The sequence below is a fragment of the Felis catus genome, chromosome A2, assembly GCF_018350175.1.
Source record: "Felis catus isolate Fca126 chromosome A2, F.catus_Fca126_mat1.0, whole genome shotgun sequence".
NCBI classification, from domain to species: Eukaryota; Metazoa; Chordata; class Mammalia; order Carnivora; family Felidae; genus Felis; species Felis catus.
The window spans coordinates 131985616-132000217 of NC_058369.1; the positions used below are offsets into that span (position 1 = coordinate 131985616).

A 14602-nucleotide genomic window follows, 5' to 3' on the forward strand; every position below is an offset into this window, starting at 1 on the left:
TCTTTTTTTTTTAAATTTTTTTTAACGTTTTTATTTTTGAGACAGAGAGAGACAGAGCATGAACGGGGGAAGGGCAGAGAGAGAGGGAGACACAGAATCGGAAGTAGGCTCCAGGCTCTGAGCCATCAGCCCAGAGCCCGACGCGGAGCTCGAACTCACGGACCGTGAGATCCTGACCTGAGCTGAAGTCGGACGCTTAACCGACTGAGCCACCCAGGCGCCCCTACATTTGCAATGTATGTGCATCTTCAGCTAAGCATGGTTTAATCTGATTTCCCTATCAGTTAAAATATTCTTTTTTCGGTGTAATAGTTTAATGTTACACTTGTGATCTTGACTTCATTCACATAATGTAGTTTTGCTATAATAACCTGTGAATTTCATGGGGCTCCATTGAAAAAGCAGCTCAAAGCAGGCAGGCCAGGTGAATAAGGTGGTCTAACAAATCTGATCTGAAAGAGTGTCGCTGAAAAATTATCACACACAGGAAGCACAGCGGCAAGGAGTATTGTCTGCATATTATGGGAATGACTTCCATTATTATAGGTTAGGTATAAAGGCATTCTGAAAAATGTCAAAAGAATGCTCAGGATTGATTGCTGTTGCATCTTTAAGAAAAACTAAGAACTCGGGGTACCTGGGTGGCTCAGTCGGTTAGGCATGACTTCAGCTCAGGTCATGATCTCATGGTTCATGAGTTTGAGCTCTGCATCAGGCTCTGTGCCCACAGCTCAGAGCCTAGAGCCTGCTTCAGATTCTGTGTCTGTCTCTTTTTGTCCCTACCCTGCTCTCTCTCTTTCTCTGTCTCTCTCTCAAAAATAAATAAATAAATATTTTTTAAACTAAATAAAAAAAAAAATTAAAAAATGTAAGAACTCATAATGCTTGACCATTAGAAAAGACTTCATAATTTGGGAATGATTCTCTAATTGGAATGAGCAAAAATAAACAAATAAGCAAAACATGAAGAAATAGAGCTTTCACTAGAATTAAAAACTTGATGAAAATATTGCTTGTGTGATGTTTCATTTTGACTCTAGTGGCATATGTAGTTATTGTACTTTAAGAATTAAGGAACACCTAGGGCACCTGGGTGGCGCAGTCGGTTAAGCGTCCGACTTCAGCCAGGTCACGATCTCGCGGTCCGGGAGTTCGAGCCCCGCGTCGGGCTCTGGGCTGATGGCTCGGAGCCTGGAGCCTGTTTCCGATTCTGTGTCTCCCTCTCTCTCTGCCCCTCCCCCGTTCATGCTCTGTCTCTCTCTGTCACAAAAATAAAATAAAAAACGTTGAAAAAAAAGAATTAAGGAACACCTTTACATACACACTATTTATTAATGTGAAAAATAGTTCATGTGGTATTTTGAAAGCAATATAACTTTTATTACTGGATATGACTGTATTTATGGGCTGAATTGAGTTCCCTCAAAATTCATAAGTTAAAGTCCTAATCTCTAGTATCTTAGAGTGTGACTTTCTTTGTAAGAGACTACCTTTAAAGAGGTAATTAAGTTAAAATGAGACTTTAAAGGTAGACCGTCATCCAACTTGACTGGTGTCCTTGTAAAGGATTAGGACACATAAACAGAAACCGGGGATGTTTGTGCACAGAGGATAGATTATGTGTAAACACAGCAAGAAGGCGGCCATCTGCCAGAAGAGGAGAGAGGCCATCAGAAGAAACCAAATCTGCCAATACCTTGATCTTGAACTTCCAGCTTCCACAACTGTGAGAAATAAATTTCTGTTGTGTAAACCAGCCAGAGTGTGTGACATTCTGTTAGGGCAGCCTTACTAAACTAAAGCACTTTGTCTTATTAAGATACTGGAAGAATTTGGTCCTAAAATACTGTTGTAAATTCTGAAGAAACGACTGCTCACCTGTGTCAGCTAGCTCTATGAATTGTCACACAGGATTATAAGAAAAGTGAATACCAACTCAGATTCAAGGATCCCCTAGAAAGGTATGAATAAATGAAATCGATATGTTGTCTCAGTCATCATATAAGTGGAAGCTTATATCTCTTTAAGAGGCATCCTGAGGTTAAATTATGCATTTCGTAATGCTTTGTGTTAATCCCCATTGTTTTATAAATCTAAGAAGAGTAACAAGTATATTTGACTTGAAAATTTTTCGATGCTGCACCGGAAATGATTACAACATATTATATAGTTGGTTTGGAGGAATAAAACCTATTAAAGAATATTAAATGATACCCTCTTTTGGAGTCCAAATTAGTAATCAGTTTCTTTCTTGCCCTTGTTTGGCTCTGAAGAATTTATTTTATTTTATTTTACTTTATTTTATTTTGTTTAAAAAATTTTTTTTTAACATTTATTTATTTTCGAGACAATGTGAGAGACAGAGTGCAAGCAGTAGAGCTGCAGAGGGAGACACAGAATCTGAAGCAGGTTCCAGGCTCTGAGCTATCAGCCTGGAGCCCGATCGGGACTCTCACGAACCATGAGATCATGACCTGAGCCAAAGTCGGACACTTAACCAACTGAGCCACTCAGGCGCCCCTGAAGAATTTATTTTAAATACACAAGAAGCCTCATTTATTTGTTACACCTTAATTTTAGATAGGAGTCTTTTGTATAATTATCAGTTATTTTTTGTATTAAAGACATTTAAATAGCTACAGACCTCTAGTTTAATGGAAATGTCTTCTATTTTCCACCGCAACAGTGATGTTTGGTGTAGCTTTGCTAATGTAAGCAATGCCTACTCCATCAGTGAAGGCAACAGTTCAAATGGTTTAAATAGTACACTCAGTAAACCTCTCTACTCCAGCTTCTCCAACTTATTTTTTTGATGTGTGACTGTCAGTTAATCTTAAATGTCAAACTTTCTCTATAAAGCATCATTATGGGTATCTTCTATCATAATACATTTATCAAGAAGGACAATTTATAAGATATACAAAAATGTACCATTCCTCTATGAGTAAAATGATGTTTGAAGAGCATTTGACAGTCAGAGATTAATAATAGATGTGAATTTTCAGTTAATATATTTCTTATGATAGTTACTTTTTAATTAGGGCCAATTAGTGTATGAAGTATTTTACTTCATTATTTTTCTTTCTTGCATTTGTTTGATCAAATATAACCTGTAAGAAATGGTGGGCAAGGCAGGCAACATATTTTCAAAGTTGAGAACAGTTATGGTAAAGGATCAGTGCTTAGAGGTTTTTAAATATTGATTGATTAATATTAGATTTATAGGTTATTTATGAAATAGTCTATTATATGGAATTTATAAGCTTTACAAGTAAATTCAAATAATATATAAAGCATAGTATTATAGTACTTTTTGTCATTTTATACAAGGTAAAATAACTAAAACATGGGCATATAAAATAACAATGATAATTAATGAACTAGGGTTAAACTGTGCTTAGGTATAAACGATCGAAGGATACAGCCTTTTGTCACTTAACATCTTCTCTGTCCCTTGAAGAGTATAAAATAATTGCAGTTCATACCAACCGCTAAGAAAATTCTTTACTGCTTTGAAAGCAGCCAAAATTGTTCTCAGAAATTCATGCAAAAGAACACAATTCCCTATTACTTTTATATAATTTGTAAATAGTTTATATATGAAATGCATATGTATTTCAGTGATGATTAAGATAGCTAACAGAATGCATACAGAATACTTTAGTTATCTCACAGTATATCCTCAAAAGAAAATAAAAACCAAGGTATTGATATAACCTTCCCACCTTGAATCTCATTGTCAGGCTGCAAATGTACAAGGGGTTAATGTGTCCATTTCTTCCCTCTCAACCTTCCTATTTATAGACTTAAAAAATTGCTGTGACTGGTGTAAGAAGAAAATGTCAAAAGGTTATAAAACACTGCGGAGAAAACATTTTTAATGAGTCTTCTGGAACCCCGAACTAAGAAAGATCAGAAATAAGGTTATTATAATAAAACCAGATAATGAAACAAGTGTTCGAGACATGTTTTCTAGTATTATTTCTACCTATCTATATTGCATAATTAGTGGTAGGCAAGTTAGGTTGTAAACTGTGAGAAAAACAACACATTTTTCCAACTCTGGCTCCTTGCTCTGCTGCAGGCAGCTGGGAATGTTTTCCAGAAATAGAAGATGGCTGTAACAAACAATAAAATATAGGCAGTGAGAGCCACAATGATCTCTTTATCACATCTGTCATCACTGCACATACTGACGGATTTATCAGAATGCTATGTGAGTCTGAAGGCAATGTGTCACAATCTGTGGGTATGCCTGGTCCCAAAGGATTTATTGCTTCATTAGGAACCACAGGAAGAACTTAAATTAAATAAAAAATTTAAAATAATGAATTTATATTTCCTAATAACCTGGAATGAGATTTCGACTGCAATAATAAACACGTGCTTCAATTACACATATTTTGTTCTGCCTTTAGCCATTGCTCTTTTTAAAAAATGTTACTTCTTAGTTTCTTCTAACTCAGAAACACAGAGGGTTGGCTTTTGCTGGTTAAAGTTTAATGGTGTTGGAAGACTTCAAAACCAAAATGATAAAACTGGCTAGAGGTTCTTACCAAGTCCGTCAGGAAAGTAAACCACTTGTTTACATTGCTCAAGCGTGAGGTTTTATCCTCTCATATGGATTAATTGTATGACCTTATGAGTGTGTCAAAAAGGATGCTAAAAAGGTCAGAAAATCTGGGTTCCGTTCAGCTCTTACAAACTGTGTGACTTTAGAGAATCATCATATCTTACCTCAGGATGTTGTGAGATTAAAATGCATATGGTAAATCTTTTGTGAAGTGGAACATGATATTCCTTCATCTATGAGTGGACTAGAGTCATTCATTAGACTGGAGTCAGAGCACTGGAGCTCTAGATTTGATACTTTATGTTCAATAAGTTCTTCCGGTTCTATGGGATTATCTGAATTTGGTTTTAGTGGTATAAAACTGCTTTGTGAAAAATCTGCTAGTAATATTTTTTATTTCTGAAGATCGTGCCTGTATGATCTTTAGTTATTCAGTTAACCTCTCTGAAATATTAGTGTACTCTATAGAAACATAAAGGAATCAGAGTAGATGATTTTTAATGTTCAATCCAGCCCTCCACTGTTTTACCACGTTCACACTGCTCCTTCTTTGTATTGAAATCTGGGACAACAGGCACAGAAAAGACCTTAGGACTCAACATTTCCTGTTTGCATGTGGCTAAATGGAACTGAGATCATCTCCATCACTGGCTTTGTTGTCCAGTTTATCTTCATATTACAGGTTCTGTTACGAAGTACTTTCTATTTTGGTCGTCAGGATTCTTGCTTGTTTTCGCCTGAGGCTTGCAGAGTTATGAGTAAATATTTTATCAGTTAAACTAATACCTAAACTAACCCTTTCTTTTTCTTTTTTTTCTCTGTTTTCATGAAAGACTTGTCACAGAAACTACATACTAATGTCACAGAAACACAACATCAACAATTCAAAATTCCGAACCACAGTAATCTATCCCAAAGGTAAAAATTAGAAAGTTTCCAAATGCCATTCTGCTTTTGAAAGGACTATGATTCCTGAGCAATCACAGTTCTATTTCCTGTTAATATTGTTGCTCATGCTTTTTATAATGTTTTACAATTTTGAGAGATTAGGCCAATGTATGTTAAATGATCTAAAAAGCAGTAACAGTAAAAGCACTTTAAGTATAGGTAAATGTGCATAGAAAAATCATAATTTATTTAAGAAAGTCCACAGAGGATTGATTGTCAATATTTTAAATTTTACTTTCTGCCTCTTTTGTGATTTGGAATTATATTAAATTAATAATCCCTTTTACTCTTTTTCAATCAGTTTGTATTAGTTATGGTTCTCCAGAAAAACAGAACTATAGGTTGATGTATGTATGTATGTATGTATGTATGTATCTGTCTATCGGTTGGGTTTTTTTGTGTGTGTTTTTGTTTGTTTGTTTTGTCTTGTTTTGTTTTTAAGGAATGGGCTCATGAACTTGTGCAGGCTGGCAAATCCAAGATCTGTAGGATAGGCCAGGAGGCTAGAGAATAAGAGTTGCAGTTTCAGTCAGAAGGCAGTCTTCTGGCAGAATTCTTTCTTCTTCTGGGAAGGCCAGTTTTTGTCTAGTAAAGTCTTCAGCTGATTGGATGAGTCCCACTCACATTATGGAGGGCAATCTGATTTAAATGTTAATCTTATCTAAAAAATATCTTTATAGAGACATCTGGAATAATGTTTGGGTCAACTGTCTTGGTACCATGGCCTAACTAAGTTGACCCAAAAGTTAACCATCACACAGCCCTACATGTGTACTTTATTATTTTTTCCAGGATGTTGTTTTTGGCCTTCCTTGGCTATCTTTAAGGCTAACCTACCATATAAGGTCTTCTAGCTTGAGTTCTCATCTTTTACCACAGTTCCGTTTTCCTGAGTGTCTTCTCTTGGATGCCCTTCAGGCACTTTCATTCCAACATGTTTAAAACAGAAACTCATTATCTTTTCTTCTTATCTACTATTTTCTTTATTAATGATAAGATTATTCAGTCTAGAAATCTTAGAATCATCTTTGAATTATCCCCTTCATCCTTTCCTGTAATGAAATTCCAATTCATTCACTTGCTCAACAATATTTATTAAATGCCTTCTAGGTGTCCAATAATGTGCTAGACAGTGTAAACAAAATAGTGATGAGGCAGACAATAAACAAATAATCCCCCAAATAATTCTAATTGTGATAAACTCTATGAAGAAAAAGCACAGGGTGCTAGGAGATTGTGTAACTGAGGGACCTCCTGTAGTATGAGAGGGACAGGCAAGGCTGACATAAGGATACATTAGTTAGCAGGCAAAACTGAGGAGTAAGGAGAAGAACAGTATTACAGGTGGAAGAAACAGCAAGTGCCAAGACCCTGATGTAGGATAAAATGAGAAGTGATATGATGCTTGAGTATTAACTCTGAGCCAGGAAATTTTATTCTCACAGTGACCCTATGACACAGGTATTATGATGTAGATATTACATAAATCAGTCAGTCCTTATTTTAACTGAAGAAACTGAGGCTCAGAAAGATTAAATAAGGGATTTAGGTTTATGCAAGATAAAGTGGCATAGGAATGAGGATTCCATTCCATTCTCTGCAGGAGACTCAGAGAAGAAATCCACAGCTTCTAATCATCCCATTATTGTCCCATCAGCAAGAGAAGGAAACACAATCAGACTTCGAAATCATTAGTGTATCTTGGTAAAGCAGTGTACAATATTCTGACTTTTCTAGACCAAGAATATTTTTTCCAGTGTATGGTTCACATGATCTCAATCACTTTGGAATAATTCACATTAAAGTAACACTAGACATTGATTAAATGTTTCACTTTCTTTTCTGCTCTTAATTAATTTCAGCATTAGTTTATTGCTTTCTTTACTAAAAGTAAAAATGACTTTTTTAACATACCAAAATATTTGCTTTAATGTCATACAAGTGAAGTGATTATGAATTTCAGATTGGCTAGATTTCAGAATAATTTACTACATCTTTTTTTTTTACCCCTTGCAGGAAGAAGCAACACTTCTACTTAGAATAGAAATAGAATTGAAATAGAATAAAATTTAAGTGGACTCCATGAACATAACATCTCTTTTAATTTACAATTATAAACTTCACCAAAGGAAGAAATAGAATTCTCAGAAAGATACATTTTGAAATTTAAAAAACTTGTCATAGATATCTAGTTTTAATATTCACTACAGTGGTATTGGCACCTAGTTAGAAATTTTCAAACAGAGTATAAAACATAAAAGTTCATATAAAGTACACAAAAAGATGAAAAGAGATAAGAGCTATTGGTGATTCTCTTACAGTGGCCACTTTTCAATTTGTTGCACTGCAGTTTCTGGCCCTACAGCTTCATCTAAATTGTTTTGTCTGGGGCCCCAGTGAACTCTAGATTGTTGAATATAATAGAAACTTTCGGTACCATTAGATACAGCAGACCCCTCTTCACTTTTTTCTTAGTTGTGAGGGCATCAACCACTTGTGGTTTTCCTTTGCTTCTTTTAGTGACTCTTCCACCATGTTCTTTGCTGGCACTCCTTACTAGACCTCCAAATGCTGGAAGGGAGGCATACTGGTTCCTCTTCGTGAACAGCATGTCTTTCCTGGGTGATTGCATTAATCACCATTACTTAAAATATTATCGATGTGCCAAAGACTTCCAAAATATCTTTCCAATCCAAGTCTTTCTAGCTTCACAATCATTTATTCAGTAGCTTCCTCGATAATTCCATTTGGATTTCTCTTAAACATCTCAAATCTAACATGTCTAAAATACCCAAAACTGCTCCTTTGTCTTCTCATTTCAACCACTGTCTATCCAAAAAAAAAACAAAAAAACAAAAAACAAAACAAACAAACAAACAAAAAACCTGTCATCCTTGATTTAGCTCTTTCCCTTCCATTGAGTTCTTTTAATCTTATCTTTGACATGTAATAAATATTTCACTTCATTTCTTTGCTACCAGTCTCATAAAAGCCACCATCAGCTTTTGCCTGGACTCCTTCAGTAGCCTTGTAGCTGGTTTCTGCTTTTATTCTTGCTTTTAGTCTGTTCTCCATACAAGGATCATTTAGAAGTAAAGGTCATCATTTAATGTCTCTGCTCAAAATGCTTTTTATTGTACTTAGAATAGAATCAAATGTTACCATGGCTTCCTAGGCCCTGTGACATCTTGCCCTGTCTACCGTCCCTATCATGTTGTGAACTGTTCTTGCTTGCCCATTCTACTCCAACACTGCTGACTGGCTTTCTTTTGACTCCTCAAATATGTCAAAGTCATTTCTGCTTCATTTCTGTTTCTCAAATATTCAACGTCTTCCCAGCTTTTGGGTTTTGTTGTTGTAGCCCTGCCTAAAAAGTTCTTTCCTCTTTTTTTTTCTCTTTTTTATAATAGCTGATTTTTTTTAAATCTTTTAAGGACTTTTCCTTAATATTTCGTTTTCAGGGAGTTGTTTCCAGACTGCCCTACCTAAGTGCCTCCACTAGTCCAGAGTCATACTCTCATATCATTCTGTTTAGTTTCTTTCCATCACTTATCCTAATTTGGAATCATCTTGTTTATTGCCTCTCTCCTATATTGCTAGATTGTAGGCAGTCTTTCTGTAAATTCAACAATAGTCTTAAAAGTTTTTTTTAAGGTGATTAGACAAAAAATGCTTTAAAATGAATTGATATCACAAAGAAACTTAGGAATTTGCAGAAGTCAAAAATGAAATAAAAGCAGGAATTCCTGGATTCATTGTGATTGCTGCATTAGTGGAATGGTGTCTTTGCTCTTTTCTGGTAAATTACTTTTATGTTGGGATGAGATGTTGAGAGTTTGTCTGCTCTGGGCCTCTTGTGCATCTTATTGTCTTGCTGAGTCTTGCTAGACCAAAAACACCAAAATTGTAAGGCCTTTATTGACCAACTTCTTTGTTTTTTTCTCCTGAACATAATCTTGAAAAGTAAGGTTTTTGTCCATACTAGTTGTCCCTCTGGACAAAGAAGTCTTGATTTACAAATCTCTTGCTATAAAAAATAGTGAATTGTCTAAACTCAGGCTTCATCTCCTGTAGCACATCCTCACAAGCCCTCCTTGTGGCTTTTTGTTTTGGGGTTCATTGAACCACAATAGCAACTAGACTGATAATCCTTATATTGTTTTTGCTGTAATCTCTTTTCTGTGACCTGAGAGTCTTGTGTCTTGTCAGCTTTTATGGCTTGTATAGATACTTTGGCAGGCATTCTCTTGGTTCTTTCCCTCTTCAACACTATCATGTTTACTTAAGTGCATAAAATCCCAACAAAAGAGTGTCAATATCCAATTCTGTCTTTTCCTCATAAACTCTGATTAAATATGTTTGGCCTTCTTAGTATATTCTTCAGTTTTTTGTTTCTTGTTTTTTTTTTTTTTTTTTAACTTCTCTTGTATTGCTTCCATCTCTGGTTCCCTGTGTCCCATTGTCTCATTTACTAATTATCTTTTCATTTGCTTTTCTTATGCTTGCTTAAATTGTCTATTGTATGTTACATATCAACAGTTATGATTTTTCCTAGAAATTCCAGTTCTTTTTTCAAATCTGCCGGACATTAAAAAAATTATTCCTTACTCATGTTTTCAAGTTCATCTTTTATTTTAAATACTTTTAAACACATTTAAAGAAAACTTTTTAATGTTTATTTTTGAGAGACAGAGTGCGAGTGGGGGAAGGGGAGAGAGAAGCACAGAATCCAAAGCAGGCTCCAGGCTCTGAGCCGTCAGTACATAGCCCATTGTGGTGTTTGAACCCACGAATTGTGAGATCATGACCTGAGCTGAAGTTGGACATCTAACCGACTGAGCCACCCAGGTGCCCCTGAACACATTTTAAAATTGTTTCTGATAATTCAGTAATTATCAGAATAACTCTGAAATACCAGAATAATCTGAAAATATAATGTCTGATAAAAATATATCTGATTCTTTGAGGTTTTGTAACATGTGTTTTCAGCAGTTTCTTCCTCATGGTGCCTTATTTCTTCATATATTTTGTAATTTTGGAATGTAAGTGCATGTTCAGTTTGGTCTGATTCAGTGACCTGACATGAGATAATTCCTGTAGAAAAGGATTTGAGTTTCCTTCAGCCAGGTACCCTGGAAAACCCCCAGTCTGAGGCCCTTTAAATGAATTATCATTAAGGATGAATCTGTTGCTAAAATTACCAAAAGTGACTTTTGGCTCCCTCAGTACCCCAGAATTCAAAGTCTGGGAGGAGACAGAAAAGTTTTCCGGCTACTGACTTTTGCCAGTAGGTACATATTCTAAGTTCATCATTTCATTGAGATTGTAGCATTGTGGGTCTTTACCTTTTCCAAATTATTGTCTCACAATGTCCTTCATGTTCACTTACAGATTGTTGTACTATGATCTTCTTTCTTCCATTATACATGTAGGGCTTTTCTCTTTTTCTATTTTTACAGTTCTAGCTTGGAAGGTTAACATATGATTACTATTTTTTTTTGTTGTCATTGTTACCCTTAAATTTTAATATGCATTCTTAGCAATTTCTTACTCTTTCTGTCCTCATTTAGAATAACATAAGCCCATTAGATCACTATAACTGTTAATCTTCTCTTCCTATTTTTCATGTATTTTTATTTAGCATTTTAAGTGCTACCTTTTTTATGAAAATAAACTTTTATTTATTATTTTTTTAATGTTTATTTTTGAGAGAGAGAGAGAGCAGGAATGGGGAAAGGGCAGGGAGACAGGGGGACAGAAATTCTGAAACAGGCTCCACCCTGACAGCAGAGAGCCCAACACAGGGCTTGAACTCATGAACCTTGAGATCATGACCTGAACTGAAGTCAGACACAACCTACTGAGCTGTCTCATTAAAATAAACTTTTTTTTTGGATTTTTATTTAGTTTATTATTTTTAAAAATTTACACCTAAGTTAGTGAGCATATAGCGCAACAATGATTTCAGGAGTAGATTCCTTAATGCCCCTTACCCATATAGCCCATCCTCCTTCCTAGTATAATATACACAGAGAAAAATAGACTTAAGCTTCCAGCTCAGTGAAGTTTGCAAAGATTTCACAAAGTGAACACAGCTGAGTAATCACTACTAAGATCAGAAATAGAATATTTCTGAAGTAGAATAGCATTCTGGAGACACTTGTGTACTCTCTATCATTACCTCTCTCAAAGGTAACCACAGTTTTGACTATTGATTAGCTTGACTAAGTTTTGGTTTTGAACTTTATTTAAGTAGAATAAATTAAAAAAATGTAATAAATGCTCTTTTGTGTTTGGCATCTTTACTCAGTATTATTTGTGAGGTTTATCTATATTTTTGTATGTGACAGTGGGTTGTTTATTTTATTGTTGTAAAGCATATGAATATATTTATCCATTTTAATACTGAGGGGTATTTGGATTGTCTCCAGTATTTAGCTGACACTAATATCAGCTATTCCAGTATGATACTATTGATGCTATGAAAGTGCTATGAAAATTTTTACATATGTCTTTGGTTGCATATATGTGTGCATTTTTCTGTTGGAGTAGAATTACTATAACATAGGGAAGCATATGTTCAACTTACCAGACTTTGCCAACCAGTTTTTCAAAAATGATTATTCCAATTTACACTCTTACATAAAGTGTTTGAGAATATCAGTTGCACCAGATCGTTGCCAATATTTGGTATTTCCAGTCTTTTTCATTTTAGCCACTGTGGGTATATAGTTGTATTTCATTGTGCTATTAATTTGCTTGTCCCTGATGAATAATAACATTGAATACCTTTTTAAATACTTAGTAGCCATTTGCTTATCTTTTGTTTTGAACTCTATTTTAAAGTGTTTTGCCTGTTTTATATATTGTGTTTTTTTAATCATTGATTTCTTGAAGTTTTATATACTGTATACAAGTCCATTTTCAGATAAATATGTTACAAATATATTCTCCTAGTTAGTGCCTTGCCTTTTCATTCTCTTAATGGTATCTTTTCATATCAAGTTCTTTATTTAAGTATTCCAGTTTATCATTTTGTTTTGTTTACATAGACAAACCAACATTTTTATCTTCTAGAGAATTCATTGTCTTACCTTATACATTAAGGTCTACAATCTACCTGGAAGTGATTTTTTTTCTCCGTGATGTTCAACATGGGTCACTTTATTTTATTTTATTTTTTAATTTTTTAGTGTTTATTTCTTTTTGAGAGAGAGAGAGAGAGAGAGAGACAGAGACAGAGACAGAGAGAGACAGAGAGACAGCGAACAAGTTGGGGTGGGACAGAGACAGAGAAGGAGATTCAGACTCTGAAACAAGCTCCAGGCTCTGAGTTATCAGCACAGAGCACGATGTGAGGCTCAAACTCTGGAATTGTGAGATCATGACTTGAGCCGAAGTTGGACGCTTAATGGACTAAGCCACCCAGGTGCCTCCAGTTTATTTTTTGAGTACGAATATCCAATTAATCTAGCTTCATCTTCTTGAAAAGGTCATCCTTTTCTTCTCTGTGCGATAGTGCCATCTTTTTCATAAATCAAGTGCCTGTATAAATGTAGGACTATCTCTTCTGTTCTTTGATCTTTTTGCCTGTCTCGCACCAATACCACAGTGCCTTAATTACTCTAGCTTTAGCGAGACCGAGTTTGTTCTTGTATTATTTAAGAATTTCTGAAATCATTGTTTCACTCTATGCTAATTTGGATGTAAATTTTAAAAAATAAAAAGTAAAGTTAAAAAAAAATTTCTGGTTATTCTTGCGCCTTTATGTTTTCACCTAAATTTTGAATTATCTTGCCAGTTTAAAAAAAAAAAAGTCATGCTAGGATTTTGATTGGAATGAAAAATCATTAAATTTGTAGATCAGTTTGGGGAGACTTGAAATCTTTACCAAATTGAATTTTTTAGTTTATGAACATTAACATATCCTTTAATTTATTTAAAACTTCTTTGCTCTCCATAATGTTTTATATATTTCTTTATAACACTTTCACCTTTTGTGCCATTGTCGTCATGCCACCTTGGATTTTTTTGTCTCTCCCCATTTAACCATTTTTATATATTTTACATAGTTAATTGGATCTACTAATCTACTTACTAATTTTTATATTCTACTCTTTCCATCTGGGATCAATTTCTTTCCTATTGAATATGTCTTTTAGTATATCAGAAAGTGTTCATAGTGTGTTTGTAAAAAATTTTTTTATTTTGGCTGTTCTGTGAATTTCTTTTTTACCTGGAATTATAATTCTAGTTTTAGCAGTTATTTTTCTTTTGTGTTTTGAAGACATTTCATTGCCTTCTGATTTCTTTTGATACTAATAAAAAGTGTTCTGTCCATTGGAAGCATGGACACACCATGTATCTTTTTCCTGCAGATACGATCTTTTAACAATATCCTTTTGTACTTGATAGTTTTCAGATACTTTATATTCTTTAAATTCCATTAAATTCTCTGTGTTTTGTTTTCATCACTTCTGCTAAGTATGTGGTGGTTTTCTCCAATCTGAGCATGTATTCTTTTAAAAACATTTTTCATTTTGGAAAAATCTTAATACAGTATTCCTTTAATGATTCTCCTTATTTCTCTGTTTTCCTATTTCAGAATTCCTATTGGACATTGAATTGTTTCCTCTGAAATCACCCTCCATGACTTTTAACCTACTTTTCATATTTTCTATCTCTTTAAATCATCGTGTGGTATTCTGGATCATTTTTTCAATTATAACTTCCATTTACCTTATTTCCTCTTTAGCCTCCTATTCTAGTTACTAACCCAACCATTGAATACATCCATTAGTTTTTTTAATTTAATTTAATTTTTTAAATTAAATTTATTTTTTAATTAAATAAGCAATTTTTGGAATTTCTATTTGACCATTTTTCAAATCAGTCTGCTATTTTTTCATAACTAATTGCTTTATAAAAGTTTGAGTTCTTTGTTCATCCTTTTTTGTTGTTTTGAAGGAGAGAGAGCATGAGAGTGGCAGGGAGGGGCAGAGGAAGAGAGAGAGAGAAAGAGAGAGAGAGAGAGAGAGAGAGAGAGAGAGAGAGAGAGAGAAAATCTCAAGCAGGCTGCAT

General features: G+C 34.4%; 1 pseudogene; it reads left to right on the forward strand.

Annotated features, from left to right (window-relative positions):
* Positions 1 to 14602, forward strand: part of LOC109497557 — a 184940-nt pseudogene that overhangs the window by 150513 nt on the left and 19825 nt on the right.